A 6,958-nucleotide genomic window follows, 5' to 3' on the forward strand; every position below is an offset into this window, starting at 1 on the left:
TAAAAAAAACCTTATAAGCTAGGAAAGCCTACGGTGCGGGAATATTATTTGAAGGAAGAATATAATTTACACATGTCATAAATTATAAGCATATGTTTATTTAAATGAGTAGCTTGCTTAAGTTACGCTCTTAATATTGGTGTGCATAAAATGATTCTACTTGCCAATTTCTCGTGGTGCTTATAATTTAAATAACTTCATGATATCACAGACAAACAAGAGAATAGAATACATGTAGATGATACAAATAACGTTACTTTTGGGGTTGTCAGGCATAATTATTTCAGAGTAAAGTGTTCAAATTTACACTTTACGAGTATATAGAATTAAAAACATGGGTATAGTAAGTGAAAAAAAAGCATGCATACCACTTTAAAAACTAAACATCGAGCGGGCAGAATAAAATAGAAAGCTTTCACTCGCTTGCTGCCACATTGAACAAGACAAACATCGCGCACACCATTAGGGTCATCCTTGGCATGGCCGAAGCATATCCCGGCTCCCTGGCACCGTTAAGTAATCTTTGATTTTGCATGCTCTGCTCCGGGAGGGTAAATTCGCGCCACTTCTCCCTCCTCGGCCATCAATGGGCCAGCACTGCAGCTGTATAAATTTTACATTTGTTTCCTTTCAATTTAACAATGTGTACTTTTGGCATTGTTTTGCTTTTAAGATTGGAAGAGGGAGCGGGGAGTGACAATGGGGAAAGGGGAGTGAGGAATGGAGATGCCTTGTTGCCACTTGTACCCCATTTTTCACGGCTATGCCAGCCCATACGACTGAAGCTCACTTCTCGCCTGATTTCGCAATATTTATGATTAGCAATTTATTATTCATCGTTTTCGAGAGTGCGCCCCAAAGCAGTTGCGCCTCATCTACAGCCCCGCCCATGATGGGAAATAATAATTCTTGAGCTCAGCATTTGTTGGGTTTGCGGGCTGGAAGCTGCCATTGCTTGCTTGCCATTAACTTGCACTTAATTTGATTAACAAAAGCCGATGTTTACATGCGCTGCATGACTGGAAATCTATCAAAAATGGCACGCAGTGCACACGGCGGGCAATTTATCGTGTTCTGTCGGTGGATGTGGTACGGCAAGGGCAGTAGCCAGGCCAACAGGATTTTCTTTGTGATGAGTGGAGCTATTCTTGTTGGCTTAGTGGTTTATTTATGATTTGATACTTACTCAGCAGCGGCTGGCAAGAAAAAGAGTGTGCATTTGGACCATTAATGTTCAAAATCTCCTTGAAGATATTTTCATTTAACCATTTTACATATTAACTTTTCACGTGCAAAAACATTTGAGAAACCGTCAATAATATGAGGAAATTACCTCTTCTTCCAGTTAACAAAAGAAATTCTTGTTTATTGTTGCAAAATATATTGCCACATCAATAGTACAAAAACATGTTGAACGTATTTCCTTATCGAAGTTTAATTAAGTTAAGTTAATTTAAGTTAAATTTTTTAATATAAAAGAATTCTTCATACTTTTCAAGCAAACACATATACTCGTATAATGGCTGCTCCGAAATCGTAATATACCTTTAATTGTATTTATTTAGTAATTATATATAAAATATATATTTTTATTTTAATATGGTGTTAACAAGTATTTTTCAAGTTCCAGCAAATTACGAGTATTTACAAATCCCTAACCTTGGATGACCATACTACTGTTGTCAATTACTCAGGCTTTAAGCAAATAATAAATAATATCGAAAACCATTTCATTAATGGTAAGGGTAATGCGTACCTATTGAACAGCTTGGCCAACGCACACATATGTATATGCTTGCTGCATCCTTTTCTGACGCCACGGAATGGTCAAGAACAATGAATAAATTACATCAGTCACGATCTATACCCAACCACATTGCGCTGACCACATCACATTACTCAATGCTGCCCCAAATCGCAGCATGTGCAGATCTTATCTAAGCGCCGCAATTACGCAACAACTGACCCCCGTTAGCTCGACTCCGTTGCACAACGTTCCCGCTATCAGGGTGTCCCAATCAGTTAGGCGACCAGTAATTAGCGGAGCAAAATCAATACGTTCCCAATGCGTGCCAGGTCGCAAAGCAGCAATTGTCTTTTTCTGGCTAAGGACGAGGATGCGGGACGGTCACAATCGCATTGTCCGGCACTATCAAATCGACACAAGGACGTGCAGCTGCCAAATTTCTCACGAAACGCACAAGGACTACAAAAGTACACGGCATTTCGAAAAAGTCAATTGAGTGCTGGCGGCATTTACAAAAGTCAAGTGCAGCAGTGCGGTGATTGTGGTTCTGTAAGGCAAAGGCGCTCGTAAAAAGGAGGCGGACCCAGAAGGAACAGCCAGCGGGGAATAAATTAACCTGGGTAGGTGCCATATTTTCTATAGTATGCTGCGGCTTCTGCTAATTTCCGATGTTAAGTGCCAGCTGAAATGCTTTTAATTAAATTTCCTGTTCAATACTCGTACAAGAACGCTCTGAATAGTTCTAAGCTCGCCATCCACAAGAAACTGTTGCACGCTCAGCCACAAAATGTTTGAGGAGCAAAAACAAGGGGACAAGGCAAGCAATTTGCAATACTCACAATTTTACAGAAGAAACAGCAGCAGCACACACACACACACAAACACACACGCACATGAACACAGAAGCATTCACACAGACATTGACGTCTGGACAACAAAATGGCGCTGGCTGCGAACAGTTGGCACATGGAGCGGAAATGCAGCTGGAGTTCGCATTGCGTTCCGTTTTTGTTGTTTTTAGTACCACGGCATGAATATTCATGACGGCAGTGGGTTCGACGGTCGGTGGGTGGGTCGGTGGTTCGATGGTTCGGTCGCTCAGTTGGTCTGTTGGTCGCTCAGTTGGCGGTGCAGAGGCAGTCATTCATTCATTCGTGATTTCACGCAACCACGGCAGCAGACAAAACATGAAACCAAATAAATAAACAAATGTCAGCAGAGTGTAGTTGGCAATGTCGGCTGCGTCGGCATCGGTGGCGGGCTTCAAGAAATTGGCGTGAAAATAAATCAAGAAACAAATTGGAAAATTTGTTATTTCTACAGCAGAACACAACACAGCACAGACACAAAAGCGGCAACACTTTGATGTCTCTTGCTTGCCAGCTTGTGGGCGCACTTGTGGGCAGGTTCTGGAAACAATTTGACCCATGTTCAAAGAGTTTGGCAGTTATGTACAAGTGGAGGGCTTGAGTGCGCCAATAACTTCTAAAAAGTGAAACTATATTGCAAATTAAAATAACAAACTCTGCATATGGATTTATATAATAAAATACAGAGTCGATTCCTAATTAAACTACTACTAACTAAGAAGTCTGCCATAAACATAATCGCATTTTGGAAAGAATCGAATTAAAAAACCAACTGCAACACATTGGCAAATGAAATGAGATGAAATTGTTATATAATATGTATTATTTTATGAGGAAATTTATTAAAATTGTTATGGAGATGTGGAGGGCTTGAGTGCGCCAACAACTTCTAAAAAGTGAAACAAGATTGGAAATTAAAATAGTAAACTCTGCATGTATATGGATATGGATTCAGAAAGTAATATGTCGAGTCGATTCCTCATTAAACCACTGCTAACTAAGCAGTCTTTCAAAAACATTAACAAATTTTGGAAAGAATTTAATTTGAAACCGATTTCAACTATTTGTTATATAAAATGATATTTAATTGTTATATAATATTATTTTATTTTGAAATGTTTGAAAATTTTTATGGACAAGTGGAGAGCTTAAGTAAAAACAAGAGAGAACGCTACAGTCGAGCAAGCCCGACAGTGTAATACCCTGTACCCAGGTAAACTTCCGTCGTTGAGTTAATTGCGCCCATAGCAGCAGCAAAAAGAGGAAGAAGAAGAGCGAACTTGTTGCTGCAGTTTGTGGGGGTTGTACTGTAGAGAATTTGTTTCGCTAATAACTTTTCTTAGAATTGATAGAATTAAATAAAATTTTGAACAACAGTAGACAATTATATATAAATTATGTGTGCAAAGTTTGGTTAAGGTAGCATTTGAAATGTGAACGCTATTGACGAAATTCTGTAGCGTGGGAAGGGGGGGGGGGGGGGGGGGAAGGGAGGGAAATTAAAAAAAAACATAAACTCGTCCTTACTCGGATCTAGGAGAATCTGGATGCCAACTTTGGTTATTCTAGCTTTTATAGTTTCTGAGATCCTCGCGTTCATCCAGACGGACGGACAGACGGACGGACATGTCTAGATCGATTTCTCTCGTCATGCTGATCAAGAATATATATACTTTATGGGGTCGGAGATGCTTCCTTCTGTATGTTACATACTTTGCACAAACCTAATATACCCTTTTTACCCTACGGGTACAGGGTATAAAAAACATTTCTAAAACTACTTTGATTAGAAATTAAAATAATAAACTCTGTATGAGACTATATGGATTCATAAAGTAAAATGTGGAGTCGATTCCTAATTAAACTACTGCTAAGTAAGAAGTCTGTTACAAACATAAACAAATTATTAAAAGAATCGAATTTATAACCATTGCGCATATGTATTACATATGTATGTAGGTTTGAAATACAAATTAGTTTATTTGGGATATTGTCTTGTAGTATACATTAAAACTTATATGAATAGTTAAAATAGAAGGAATGCGCAGCACTTTCGCGAACAACACTTCAAACTGGCCTTGGCAACAACTATTGTCTTTTTAAATACTCAACACGAACACTCACTGTGTACACACTGACCCGCAACTCTCAAGCCACTCACTCCAGCCACTCAACTCAAGCGAATAAATTCTTCTCCTTTCGTGTTCGATTCTTTAGCCTATCGATACTCGCCGATGCCGTATTACACCAGGGTTGCTGGACTTATTCCCCACATCCTACATTCTTCTAGTACTGTTCACGCTGATAAACATCCATACATGACCCTGGCGGAATCTAGTTTTGGGTATAGGTATTTCAGTGTTGTGCTGGTTCGGTTGTAACAATCTCTATTCTTTGTATTTGTTATAGATTTAGTCGAACAGCTGTTCTTAGACGTTCCAAAACTACGAAAAGCACAAGCATACACTTTTCTTAAATAACAGAACTAATCCAAAAACTGATCAAAATTATCAGTAATAATAATAATAATAAGAAACAAATTTAAATGTTCTAAATATTGGAAGTTAATTGGGTTACAAATCTGACAGAAGGCCAATGCACCGCGAACAATTTAATATGTAAGTACGATTACTTACACGATTGGTTACAGAGCAACCTTTTTTTCGGCTTTAAATTTTTCCAACGGAAGAAAAAAGAAGAGGACAGCCAAAGGGCTGCAATTATCCTATAAAATTGTCCCATTCAACAGCTGAAATCGAACTGCAGTGGCGGTTACAGTGGGAGAAAGTCAGCAGCTCGCTCTTCTCTCCAGTGATGGCCAATTAAAATGTCCTTTAAGCATTTTGCAATTTAATTAACACGCAAAGCAGAAAATATACACAATAAAAGGCAGAAGAGGGCATCATAAGAGCATGAAATCGTTTATTTAATTGTAAAATATACATTTTTAAATAATAGCCATTAAAATGCAGTAGCCGCCGATGTCGGGTTGCTTAAGCCAGTCACCCAGCCGGCACAGACGCGCACATTTCGGACTGCCAAAGGTAATCAAGTGCGGACCAATGTCCGAGCTCCGCTGTTAATGTTGCCCATGTGCAATGTGTGCGTCTGGGTGGGGTCAGCCTGCCTTTGAACCCAGCATTGACTCACTCCTCCTCCATGCAAATAGGACTTTCCACCAACTCAGCCAACATGGAGCATTTACTTTTGAGTGCGTTGCGCTCATTTAAATGCAAATTTAAATGAAATTTTAATCCAGTTTAAGGGCAGCCCACACATACACACAAGTATGTCTTTGATGTTGCACAATTCGATGTGTCAGTGTGTATGTGAATGTGAATGTGAGTGAGTCGCCATTGTGTGCTTTTGCCCCGAACGACGCATCGATTGATGCTGCGTTTTCAGGTTCGATATGGAGACCGAGCACAGATGCGAATATATGGCCATTGTAATGAGCAGGCTTGTTGCATGTCGTCCATACTCGCACACAATACATACACACGTATACCCACTATAACAATAAATGTAGCTGCTGTAAGCCGGCAAGGTGAACTTAAAAACTGCCGGCGTTTACATGAAGTAGTCGAATCCATAGGGAGGAACTCGTAGTTTCATGTGATGAGGGTGCACAACCAGCAGATAGCAACCAGCATGAAAGAATGACGGCTGAGCAGATAATAAGAAATTCGACAAACTTCTTATACTTACACCCTTCACTGAAAAGTCGAAAACTATATTGTTTCTGGTTTGTTAGCGCATTGTGGACCACAACTAGCACACAGGTACAATGGAACGCATCTAAATCCGAATCGGTCCATCCTCCTTCCATACTCTTAGAGCTATAGTGATGAAAGTTTCCGCTGGGGCTTCATGAATCGCCTACACATACTATTAAATGAAATTAATTAATTGAATGAAACGCTCTTCAGTGTGTATCAGAGAACTGCAACGGGTATTACACTCGAGTGTTTACTCGTACGCGATATGTTTCTTTTACTTCGGTTCGGTGACAAGAAACGATGGGTTGAAAACGAGCCCGCAACGAACACTCAGGTCGAATCAAAACTGCAAAAACTTAGAAATTATCTATAATGACCGAAAGTTTTTGCCGGCATGCAAGCAATGTCGTATTCCCAATCATGCCTGCATGACCGAAATATTCGATAGAGCTCGGGTAGTTCCCGAGTCATGACACCCGGTACTTGCATTTGCAAACAAAACTATTAGTGAATAGAAATGCTTCCTTGTTTATAAAAAAAAGTCATGCCATATATCGAGTATACGTTGCAGGTCTAAGCGTGAGCGTGAGAATACCAGTTGGACATTCTTTAAAATTATCATG

This window comes from Scaptodrosophila lebanonensis, unplaced genomic scaffold, assembly GCF_003285725.1.
Source record: "Scaptodrosophila lebanonensis strain 11010-0011.00,11010-0021.00 unplaced genomic scaffold, SlebRS2 tig00000061-arrow-pilon, whole genome shotgun sequence".
In the NCBI taxonomy this organism is placed as follows: Eukaryota; Metazoa; Arthropoda; class Insecta; order Diptera; family Drosophilidae; genus Scaptodrosophila; species Scaptodrosophila lebanonensis.